Source organism: Schistocerca americana, chromosome 4 (assembly GCF_021461395.2).
Source record: "Schistocerca americana isolate TAMUIC-IGC-003095 chromosome 4, iqSchAmer2.1, whole genome shotgun sequence".
Taxonomy (NCBI): Eukaryota; Metazoa; Arthropoda; class Insecta; order Orthoptera; family Acrididae; genus Schistocerca; species Schistocerca americana.
This window is the reverse complement of record NC_060122.1, coordinates 447,897,255-447,909,794: the sequence shown is the minus strand read 5'-3', so window position 1 is coordinate 447,909,794 and position 12,540 is coordinate 447,897,255.

Here is a 12,540-nt window from a genome sequence, read left to right as displayed (position 1 = left end):
CTACGGGCCCTGCCATTTCAGCCGCCCCGCACCTCATTGCAAAGATATCGTAGGGAGCTAAGGTTATATCTGTGTATTCTGACAGAAAATTGAATGCCATACTATCAATTTTTTTATGTACCTCAATTGTTATTTTGCCGATTTCGGTGTCTATCGGTTTTTTGAGCTGATGCGATAAAGACGTATGTACCTGCACACTCCCAGTATTATGTTCATTAAAACTTATAATATGCGGAAGTCGCAAGTTCACATTCTCCTGCCGAGCTACGTCCTAATCTCCCCGTCCCGATGCGACAACGATTTGCATTTTTAAATAGAGAAGAAATCAGCACGAAGAGAGAACAGCCGACGCAGCCACGCCGGTTTTGTTGTGTATCGTTGGTAAAAACGAGGTAAATATCAAGAAGTACACAAAAATTGAAAGGAATTAATCTTCAATGTTACAGAACTGCCACAACATTTCTTAACCCGCAGCATCCATACATGCGTCCTTTTCTGAACTTACAATTTCTGGTGCAACTAAACGTGCATTAGCATAACTACGTCAGCTCTGAACATTTCACATTACCTCTCTCTCTAACCACCATAAGGTACTACGAATTACTGTACTTTATACAGGCCCAACAGCCACAATTTCCTTCTTAACGTCCTCATTACCTTCTCTCGAATAAATTTACTACTTTCAAAGTGCGAAAATGCACTAAAAATATTAAAATACCTATAAAACGCCCCACTCTGCAATGTACTTACGAGAGGAACACGCAACCACCGATCTGAGTCTCCCATGGCCTCTGACCTGTCAGGCTTGCATTGCAGTGCTGGGTCCGCGGAGAAATCACGAAAATCGTCCGATCTACCTCAGTACACGAAAGGAACCGACCTGTGAGCGGATGGGACAGCTAGATCCGATGGGAGGGGACTGCACGTTAATGGGAAACAACGGAGCTCATCAGATTGGTGAACCAGATCCGTCAGAGACAGCCACGCAACTGGCCCGCATTCTGTCCCTTGGCGAAAATCCACTCGTGTGTGGCCAGCTACTGACGCGATTGACGAAGCTGTCTGGGAGTATCGGTGGGATACCCAAGGATGTGCCGGGTTCAGAAGAGAAGTTTCAGTTGGGAATGCCGGCGGGAGCATTGACTTGAACCAGTGCTGAGGACGCTGTATCCAGCGGCGGGCAAGTTGTGTGGCGGTGCCACAGCTTATGTGGGACAGTAACCACAGTTGTTTTGATTCGGCGTTGCCGGCACAGGTAGTCGCCGAGGGCTGCATTTCGGGAAAGAGAGTGAGTGGACTTCGTGGATGGTTAGCGAGAAAGAGGGACGTGAAAGGCGAGAGCGCCGTAGCCTAGAGAAGGGCGACATTGCAGCAGTCTGAAGGGTCAACATGCGATGTGGCCAACTGTACGCACACATCATCAGGCCGGTTAGTGGACGGTGTCTTTCGCTGAGGTCCGGAAGAGGATGGCAGCTCACAGCCAGACAGGACGCTGGAGAAGTTACTTACCGCAAAATAGTAAAGGGCACAAAGTGTAGTCTGCTTTACTGCCGCACATCTGCTTGTGGGAGGCTTTATAGCTTTGGCAACTAAAGTAAGGCGTTACAGGATACGCTGATGTAGGCTAAATCGACTTACTCTGTTGTGGTGGTGCTGAAGAGCGACGTGGCCGTGAAGCATTTTCTCAAGTGACTGACAGATTGACGTAGTGAGGTCCTCGGTATAATATGGCTCTGAGCACTATGGGACTTAACAGCTGTGGTCATCAGTCCCCGAGAACTTAGAACTACTTAAACCTAACTAACCTAAGGACATCACACACATCCATGCCCGAGGCAGGATTCGAACCTGCGACCGTAGCAGTCGCGCGGTTCCGGACTGCGCGCCTAGAACCGCGAGACCACCGCGGCCGGCATCGGTATAATAGTTTAATATTTTATTGTATTAATATTTTTCATAAGGATTAAAATTACTTCGTTTTATTCTAGTAATAAGTTGTTGTGAACTGTACTGCATTTCCTTTGTGTTATAGTTAGCTTCTGTAGCAGCGTCGCCCTGTAGGATTGTTTTGGTAGGTAGTGAAGATATAGTAAACCGTAGATGTTTCACAGAGGCGGTTACTTATCCTAGTTATTTAGTGTGATTGAGGGTCCTCTTGTAAAGTTAATTGTGAGCTCATCCTGGTTGTATTCTGTTGGTGCCAACTTATAAAGTCTCCTGGGACGAGCTAGATTAGTGTAAGAAATATTTAGATCCGTTTTGGAATGCTTTTATGTAAGACTTTCTGTTGTTCATATTAGTAAGAATTATTTGTATCTGTATCTCAGCGAAATATTGTTTATTTGTTGTATCGACAAATTTTGGAGAATATGATTTGAATTTTGTTATGCGATCTTATGTTACCGTAAATTGTTTAATAGAAGCATATACATCTAAATACACGTGGACACTTTGCAAATCACACTTAAGTGTCTAGGAGAGGGTTCATCGAACCACCTTCACAATAATACTCTATTATTACAATCTCGAACACATATGTTTTTCAGTGGAAGTTCTGATTTCCATTATGTTATTATGATGATCGTTTCTCCCTAAGTAGGTCAGCGTCAAAAAAAAAAAAAAATTGCTCATCCGTAGGAGAAAGTTGATGACTGAAATTTCGTGAGAAGGTCCTGCCGCAACGAGAAATGCCTTCGTGAGACGTGTGTTCAGATTGTCTCCTAATAGTTTATATAGATAAGAAACAGCAGAAACACCTTGTGGAACGCCAGAATTCAATTCTGTTTTGTTCGACGACTTTCCGTCAGTTACTACGAACTGTGACATCTCTGACAGGAATTCAGTTGAAACATTGAGACGATATTCCGTAAGGACGCAATGTGATTGCAAACCCCTTGTGAGGTACAGTGTCAAAATCCTTCTGGAAATCTAAAAATATGGGATCAATTTGAAATCCCTTGTCAATAGCGCCCAGTACTTCGTGTGAGTAAAGAGTTAGTTGTGCTTCACAAGAACTATGTTTTCTAAATCCGTGTTCACTGTGTCCCGAGAGAGCGTTCTCTTCGAGGTAATTCATAATGTTCGAGCACAACATATGTTCCAAAACCCTGCCGCATACTGACGCTAATGATATGGGCCTGTAATTTAGTGGATTACTCATATTGACTTTTTTGAATATTGGTGTGGCCCGTGCAACTTTCCAATCTTTGGGTACTGATCTTTTGTCGAGTGAGTGGTTGTATGTGATTGTTAAATATGGAGTATTGCATCGGTTTTCTCTGAAAGGAACCTAACTGGTATACAGTTTGGAACAGAGGACTTGCGTTTATTAAGCTTCTTCATTACTCCGAGGATATCTACTTCTAGATTAACCATGTTGACAGCTGTTCTTGATTCGAATTCTGGAATATTTACTTTGTCTTCTATCGTGAAGGAATTTCGAAAGGTTGTGTTTTAGTAACTTTGCTTCCGCAGCACTATCACGACAGTATTTCCATTGGAATCGCGCAGAGAAGGCATTGTCCACGCCGCTAGCATACTTTACATACGACCTGAATCTCTTTAGGTCTTTTGCCGGTTTAGAGACAAAATTTCATTGTGTAAACTATCATAAGCATCTCTCATTGAAGTCTACGCTAAATTTCGAGCTTCTATAAAGATCGCTAATCTTGGTAATTTTGTGTTTGTTTAAATTTGGCACACTTTTTTCGTTGTTTGAGCAACAGTATTCTGACCCGTCCTCTGTACCAAGTGGCGTCAGTTGTTGACGGTACTATTTCTTCAAAACAAGCGCACGCTGACACAAACGCCAGCCAAGCCCCTTTCCATCCAAATCCTGCTGCGCTATATTAGCATGTGACACATTCGAAATCACAGCAGATCACTTGATCAGACCAGTCCTAGATAAACTGAGTGTTGTCATGATCTACCGCCGAACTATTCAGTTTAGTCTCTAGCTGTCCTTTACATTGCCCTCAGGTCTTCTTTACGGAGAAGCTCTTGAAAAGGAGCACACTTTGGCAGCTTAGTGCTGTGCGGAAAACTTGTGAGAATCATGTTCGCCGTTAACATGCATGGATAGTACGAGAATTTTATCAGCTGTGTGCATTTAATGTACTGTATGCACTTTATCATCTGTGAGCATTTTATCAACTGGATTTTTATCAAGATACGTATACATGGGGAGTGTCTTATGTTTGACCTCATGAATGTAACATGGCAGTTTTGTTACAAGTTCCATAAGATCAGATGATGGAAGCATAAGACTGTTCAAACCGGTCATCTCATAACAATAAAAGTATCTATACTGCGATAGCGGTGAGTGTTTTTTTTTTTTTTTTTTTTTTTTTTTTCATGTACAACCTACTGACTGCCGTGCAGTACAGCATGTGTACCTTACAGAGCACCATTTGCCTAATCGTAGATTAGTGTAGAGCTGGTCAGTTTCCTGTGCATATCCCAAGTCATACACACCCACAGGTCCAGCAGAGAGGAGGCCCAGCCATGTTTTGGAAAGTAAGACGTACAGAGGTGGACGTGTCTCCCTACGATACAGGATAATTTAAGGGCTGTGCAGTCTTGTGACAAGATCCACCAACTTATTGCGGGCCGACGGTAAACATTTTGCCGTTGAGATTGTCCCATAGAACGTTAATAATGACCACTCAGTGCCCAGCTCGTGAAAGTATTGTTCCAGCACGCAGGAATCAACAGAATGGTATGGTCTGTAGTCTCTGTTGACTGAGAAAGCTGGGGCAGTAGAAACTTAAACAGTGTCGTCGCAAGAGCACTCATCACACACTGAGTGATCTCAGGAGGGCCGCTGTCGACGTGTGGCACAGGCGTTATCAGCAACGTCTCGACTGCCTCATGGAAAGGTTGCCAAGGGGGATCCGAAGATATGGCAACGCACAGAGCGGGGCACTATCACCCAGCAATACATTTGTATTTAATAGCTGTACAAATACACTATTTGCTTTCAGGTACCCGGACACCCCTGTGTCATGTATAATTTACCACTAGATGCCACGAGAGTCGGACCCTTAACCATAAAAGGAGGTGGGAACACTGTATACTCCTTGCAGAAGCAGCAGTAGCAGAATGCAGTAGCAGAATGGTCGGGATTGCTCAGCGACTTCGAAAGTGGAGTAGTCAATGGATGTCACCTGAGTGTCAGATCCATCACGGACATTTAAACCCTTCTAGGGCTGCCCAAGTCGACTATTGGCGATATGATGGTGAAGTGGAAACGCGAAGGAACAGCGACAGCTAAACTACTACGAAGCAGACCTCGTATACTAATGGGCAGAGACGGAGAATCATTGCGGAGAAAAGTTGTACAAAATCCCATGAAATCAGCAACGGGAATCAATCGTGAGTTACAAAGTACTATGAGCGGCTCCCTGCGTTGGTAGTTCAAAAGTATGCGGTACAGTGTTCGTGCAGCTCCTCAAAGACAGACATTTCTGTGGTCAGAGCTAAGCGACGATTGAGGTGACGTAAAGAGTGACTCTGTTGGACAGTGCATGACTCTAAACGAGTGGCTTGATGTGATTCATCACACTATACCCTGTGGCAGTCCGGATGAAGGGTTTGGGTTTCATGAATACCTGGAGAACATCACTTGCCACCATCCATAGTGCCAATGGCGTATTACAAATGAGGTGGTATTGCGGCATGGGAATGTTTTTCGCCGCGGGGGATTAGCCGAGCGGGACAGGAGCGCCGTGGTCCCGTGGTTAGCGTGAGCAGCTGCGGAACGAGAGGTCCTTGGTTCAAGTCTTCCCTCGTGTGAAAAGTTTAACCGGCACGGTAGCTCAGCGTGTTCGGTCAGAGGGTTAGCTGCCCTCTGTAATAAAAAAAAAACTGAGTGAATGGATCAGTAACGAACTTCAACGGGCTTCAGGTGACGTCCGCCACGAACAATTGTAACGAACAATAACGAACAAAATGAGATTAAAAAAAAAAGCGGTCTAAAAGCGCTGCAGTCATGGACTGTACGGCTGGTCCCAGCGGAGGTTCGAGTCCTCCCTCGGGCATGGGGGCATGGGTGTATGTGTTTGTTCTTAGGATAATTTAGGTTAAGTAGTGTGTAACCTTAGGGACTGATGACCTTAGCTGTTAAGTCCCATAAGATTTCACACACATTTGAACATTTTTTTGAATGTTTTTCGTGGCCAGGGTGTGGCCCGTTTATTGTCCTTAAGATGACACTAGTTGTGGACGGATATGAACGCAGTTTCCAGCTTTGTGTACTGCGTACAGTAGAGGAACAGTTTGGAGACATTGATCGTTTGCATCAGCATGACAATGCAGCTGGTCGTGAAGCAGCATCTGTGAGGCAATGGTTTGGAGCAATAACATTCATGACATAGACTGGCTTCCCCGGAGTGCTGCAATGAAGCCACTGAAACTCCTTTGGGATGAGTTAGAACTTCGACCTTGCTCCAAAACCCAGCGTCCAACATCGCTACCTCCTCTGGTTTCGACTCCTGAGGAAGAATGGGTTGCTACTCCTCCACAGACATTATGCTGCCTCACTGAAAGTGTCCCCATCAGGGTTCAAGCCGTCATAAATGCGAAGGGTGATGTCCGCTAGTAAGTGTCTGAATACTTGATCCTACAGAACATGTGTTCTTTCTTAAAGAGTGCCGTTATTTTAATTGTTGTTTTGCATTCATTTCACAGGAAACTTTTCGCTTTAATTTCATGGACCTTACTGTTTAATTCCCTGCCCTTAATCTGAAAAGCGATTGATACGGCCTTAACTGTGACGTTACTTAATGAGAGGATGCGATCAGCAGAGCCTAATTGAAAGACTAGGTAACAACTTGAACCTCGTTTGTTTCTTAAAGACATATTTACAAATTTATTGCTACAATACAGCAAACCTATATTGCAAATTTTGATAAGTTCCGTTCTTTTGAGCGTAAAAATTTACTAGCTGCCAGAATTAATTTTTTCCTGTAAAAACTGTCAAAAATTAGGGAAGATTAACACACATAAGAATCCAGATTTTGCATTATGTTTAAAAGTATTACAAACAGCAGTTTACTAACTTCAGGCATTAAATCTTTTCTTACTAAAATTGTGCAACTCTACAACAAGGCTCATTTACATCAAGAAACCAAATTTGCATTATGTTACAAAGCATTACAATAGTAGTGTACTCTCTTCGGCACGTTACTCCCCGAGAGAGACCTCGGGCACCCGATCCGAGGGGACAACGCGTGAAGTTAACACTGGCACAACTATAACATACGTAAAACTTCTCTTAAATAAAGCAGGGATGAAACAATAGTTCACTGGTTCATGCCAAAACACTGTACTAGAGCAGAAGCCGTCACGGGAAATTTAACAGCATCCAAACAAAACCTAAATCTCCATATTAAAGTTAATCAAGCATACCAGAAAACCAAACAACGCAAGATCTCTTTTGAGGGTGTAACACATCTAATACCGGTTACCTTAACCGTGAACAAAATCTCGGCTAGCGAATTTGAGTTAAAAACACAAACAAGTAACAAGCACTTCATTGCATCCGAAGGATTACTCGGCCAACTATTAACTGAACCTTGACAAAAATCAGAAATCACTAATTCTTCCGCCCAACGGTTGTTAAAACTACCTAAGGGAGCTCCTTTCTTGACAAACGAAAGCTAAACAGCTAAAATAAAACAACACAACACATACAGGTCGCAAGACCCTTTAAAAAATTAAACGCAAATAACACTAAAAGACAACCTAAACTGATCTCTTTGTGGTATTTGATTTTTTAGTTTAAGCGGAATCAGCCATAATACACTACTGGCCATTAAAATTGCTACACCAAGAAGAAATGCAGATGATAAACGGGTATACATTGGACAAATATATTATACTAGAACTGACATGTGATTACATTTTCACGCAGTTTGGGTGCATAGATCCTGAGAAATCAGTACCCATCACAATAACCTCTGGCCGTAATAACGGCCTTGATACGCCTGGGCATTGAGTCAAACAGAGCTTGGATGGCGTGTACAGGTACAGCTGCCCATGCAGCTTCAACACGATACCACAGTTCATCAAGAGTAGTTACTGGTGTATTGTGATGAGCCAGTTGCTTGGCCACCATTGACCAGACGATTTCAATTGGTGAGAGATCTGGAGAATGTGTTGGCCAGGACAGCTGTCGAACTTTTTCTGTATCCAGAAAGGCCCGTACAGGACCTGCAACATGCGGTCGTGCATTATCCTGCTGAAATGTAAGGTTTCGCAGTGATCGAATGAAGGATAGAGCCACGGGTCGTAACACATCTGAAATGTAACGTCCACTGTTCAAAGTGCCGTCAATGCGAACAACACGTGACAGAGACGTGTAACCAATGGCACCCCATACCATCACGCTGGGCGATACGCCAGTATGGCGATGACGAATACACGCTTCCAATGTGCGTTCACCGCAATGTCACCAAACACGGATGCGACCATCATGATGCTGTAAACAGAACCTGGATTCATCCGAAAAAATGACGTTTGAGTACACCATGGCAGGCGCTCCTGTCTGTGATGCAGCGTCAAGGGTAACCGCAGCCATGGTCTCAGAGCTGATAGTCCATGCTGCTGCAAACGTCGTCGAACTGTTCGTGCAGATGGTTGTTGTCTTGCAAACGTCCCCATCTGTTGACTCAGGGATCGAGACGTAGCTGCACGATCAGATACATCCATGCGGATAAGATACCTGTCATCTCGACTGCTAGTGGTACGAGGCCGTTGGGATCCTGCACGGCGTTCCGTATTACCCTCCTGAACCCACCGATTCCATATTGTGCTAACAGCCATTGGATCTCGACCAACGCGAGCAGCAATGTCGCGATACGATAAACCGCAATCGCGATAGGCTACTATCTGACCTTTATCAAAGTCGGAAACGTGGTGGTACGCATTTCTCCTCCTTACACGAGACATCACAACAACGTTTTACCAGGCAACGCTGGTCAACTGCTGTTTGTGTATGAGAAATCGGTTGGAAACTTTCCTCATGTCAGCACGTTGTAGCTAGCGCTCCGGCGCCAACCTTTTGTGAATGCTCTGAAAAGCTAATCAGTTGCAAATCATAGCATCTGCTTCCTGTCGGTTAAATTTCACGTCTGTAGCACGTAATCTTCGTGGTGTAGCAATTTTAATCGCCAGTAGTGTAGATCCAGTAGTTTGCCTACGAGAGAGAGAGTTGAGCTAATCTGAGGAAAGCAGGCCTGCAATTCGGACGGCGGTGAGTTGAGCACCAAGCAGGTAATAATTACCAAACAGCACAAACGAGAGCCACCGGCCAGGATGAGTTTCACAGAAACGACAAAGAACGAATACTATTAAAAATGAGCGGCAGATCCCAAGCTCAATCTAAGACCAAGCACAGCTAGCAAGCCGGGCAAATATCCGCTCAGACTCCTCAGCAAACAGCTGGCACGCCGCGATGACTACCGCAGAGCTCTGTACGAACAGCGGCAGCACACGGGGCCCGTTGCTGGAACATGTGCACACGGGGAACCTGGTCACGCTAACCCATAACAAGTGCGCTCTGCCTCGCGCGTCGTCCTCTCAGACACCACACAACCCTCCGCCCCACCGCCACACCTCCGCCAGAAAGCGCTCGCCCCCTAGATACCCAACGATGGCGCTGGGTACGAGGCATCGACTTCGCCACACTACTCACCGATATGCATTCGCGGAGATGAAAGTAGTCCAGTATTATTTGGCGGAGTTCATATTAACTTTAAATTAAAATATTTCTTGCTTATTACTTCGCACATTGTTCTGCTTCATGCAAAGATAACGTTGAGCTCAGGTGACTATATTCGTCATGCTGTCGCAATTGTGCTCTTTCCACACGACGCCTTGTTTGACGGTACACCCATCTGCGAAGTGCCTTAGCTGCTGTGTCTTATCCAGCATCTTTGCTGGAAGGGGAGGAGGAAATGAGTTTCTGATTTTGTTGCTGCAAAACAGTTTTTATGTAAATGTGAGAAGTCCACATTTCTGCCGTAATTTTTTTAGTAAGTGATTTACTTTAAAATGAAAATAGGATGATTTTCTGTCCATCTTTTATGGGGCAAATTATTTTCTTACAGTAATCATGGGCATTGTTAAATTTCGCCATTGTTGCAGCTTGTACATTGCATTAAAGCTAGCCAAGACGCACAATAAAGAGAATTGGAAAAAAAAACCCGAATTCATCACTACTCTTGTCCGACATTCCGCATCTGTTCCTTCTCCTAAGAACTAACGGCCATAGATCTCCTCCTTCAAAATTAACCTTGCATACGGAGTATCCATCGAAGGAGTCACTGATTTCAAATTAAATGTCTCGAAAACTAATATCGATAGACGAATGCAACAAATGGTACGCTTATTCTGAAAGCTGTAAGGATGCTATACAGAAATAGTACAGAAGTTTCGAAATAGTTCATAAAGCTGTCAACAGATGGCGCTGTAATCGTAAAACTTAGTGCCTATAAATAGTGTACCACAGCTCAAAGCAATCAGATCCGTCGTTGAAATATGAAAGGATTTCAAATCATGTTTTCCATTGAACAACATCTTTTTCTGGTTTTTGAATACCGCAGGTTAGAAAGCAGTCCCACGGTAACAAGGTGCAGTTTCCAAACACGATTTAATGTCGCAAAAGACCCGACGCGAAAATCATTCTCAGGCTTCCAGAATGAGATTTTCACTCTGCAGCGGAGTGTGCGCTGATATGAAACTTCCTAGCAGATTAAAACTGTGAGCCCGACCGAGACTCGAACTCGGGACCCTTGCCTTTCGCGGGCAAGTGCTCTACCAACTGAGCCACCGAAGCACGACTTACGCCCGGCACTCACAGCTTTACTTCTGCCAGTACCTCGTCTCCTACCTTCCAAACTTTACAGAAGCTCTCCTGCGAACCTTGCAGGACTAGCACTCCTGAAAGAAAGGATACAGCGGAGACATGGCTTAGCCACAGCCTTGGGGATCCTTTCTTTCAGGAGTGCTAGTCCTGCAAGGTTCGCAGGAGAGCTTCTGTAAAGTTTGGAACGTAGGAGACGACGTACTGGCAGAAGTAAAGCTGTGAGTGCCGGGCGTGAGTCGTGCTTCGGTGGCTCAGTTGGTAGAGCACTTGCCCGCGAAAGGCAAGGGTCCCGAGTTCGAGTCTCGGTCGGGCACACAGTTTTAATCTGCCAGGAAGTTTCATTCTCAGGCTCTTCGCCTGATTCCAACGGACAGGCAGCGTGGCTGATGATCTGGAGGGGGGTGTAGGCCCCAGATAAATCTTTGGTTACTCCTGAAAATGTCGTAACCGTTTCCAGAGTTATTCAGGAAAATCCAAGGAAATTCGTACAAAGAATTGCAGCAGAGGATGGTTTGAAGCGTTTCAGCACGCAGAAAATACTAATACAGAGATACATGTCATTCCATTCAAAATCCAAAGCCACCAGACCATATGTACACGAGTTGCGTGACAGAGGGCTGGCTTTGTGAACCAGAGTCTTACAATAATTGATAATAAATTACTTGACGTGTACAGCATCTGACTAGCAGATAAAGCACACTTCCACATGAGTGAAGTATGTTGATTTTGGGGTTTCAAAAATCCCCTTTTATGTGAAGTGGAACCACTGTATTCTCCCAGTATTATTGTTTGGGCAGAATTATGCAGCAAAGGCATTATTGCCCCCTTTTTTCATACGAGAAACGATCACTAATGAACGTTATGTTACAATTCTGGAACAATTTTTCGCCACACAGGTAGCGGGTGGTTCATGCAATATGGGGCCAGACCACATCGCACCGAACGGGTGTTTCGCTGTATTGATGAATACTCCGGGAATAGACTCACTGGGTTGGATTATTGCGAATGTACTGGCACAGAGATGGATTGGCGATTACTTATTGTGGGACACATTGAAAGACACTGTCTACCAGGATCACCTCTCCACAACGGACGAGACTGAATCGGCGATCTGTGTGGCATCTGAATCCATTTCCGTTGAGACAGTACAGGACGTAATGGCAAATTTCATTGTCCGTTTGCGACACCTTCGTACTGCGAGTGGTGGACATTTCGAGAAGATTGTGATGTGATTACATGAACATTTCGAAAAGACTGTGATGTGATTTCTTGCAGAGGACGAGTTTAATTGTGCACACTGATACTGTAAGAGGCGCACAGTGTACAGCGCCATTTGTGAGTAGTTTTTCTATTTCGAAACATGTGTATAAAATAGTTACAGCATTAATAATAAACACACCGTTTGTTGCACTCGTCTATCGATCTTAGTTTTCGAAATATTTAATTTTGAAATCAGGGTCTCCTTTGCTGGACACTCTATATAGTCCTATAATCGTAAACATAAAGCGGAACCTTTCCGATCCGAAGCCCAAGTCTACCACTGCCACATATATCTGATCTTTAACGACCATTTAACTTCTGACTGCAAAAAGGCCACCCACATACCCTTACTGGAAAGCCAATCACTTGCAGCAACACTGCCCTAACCTTCAGTCCTCAAACCTCTGTAATCG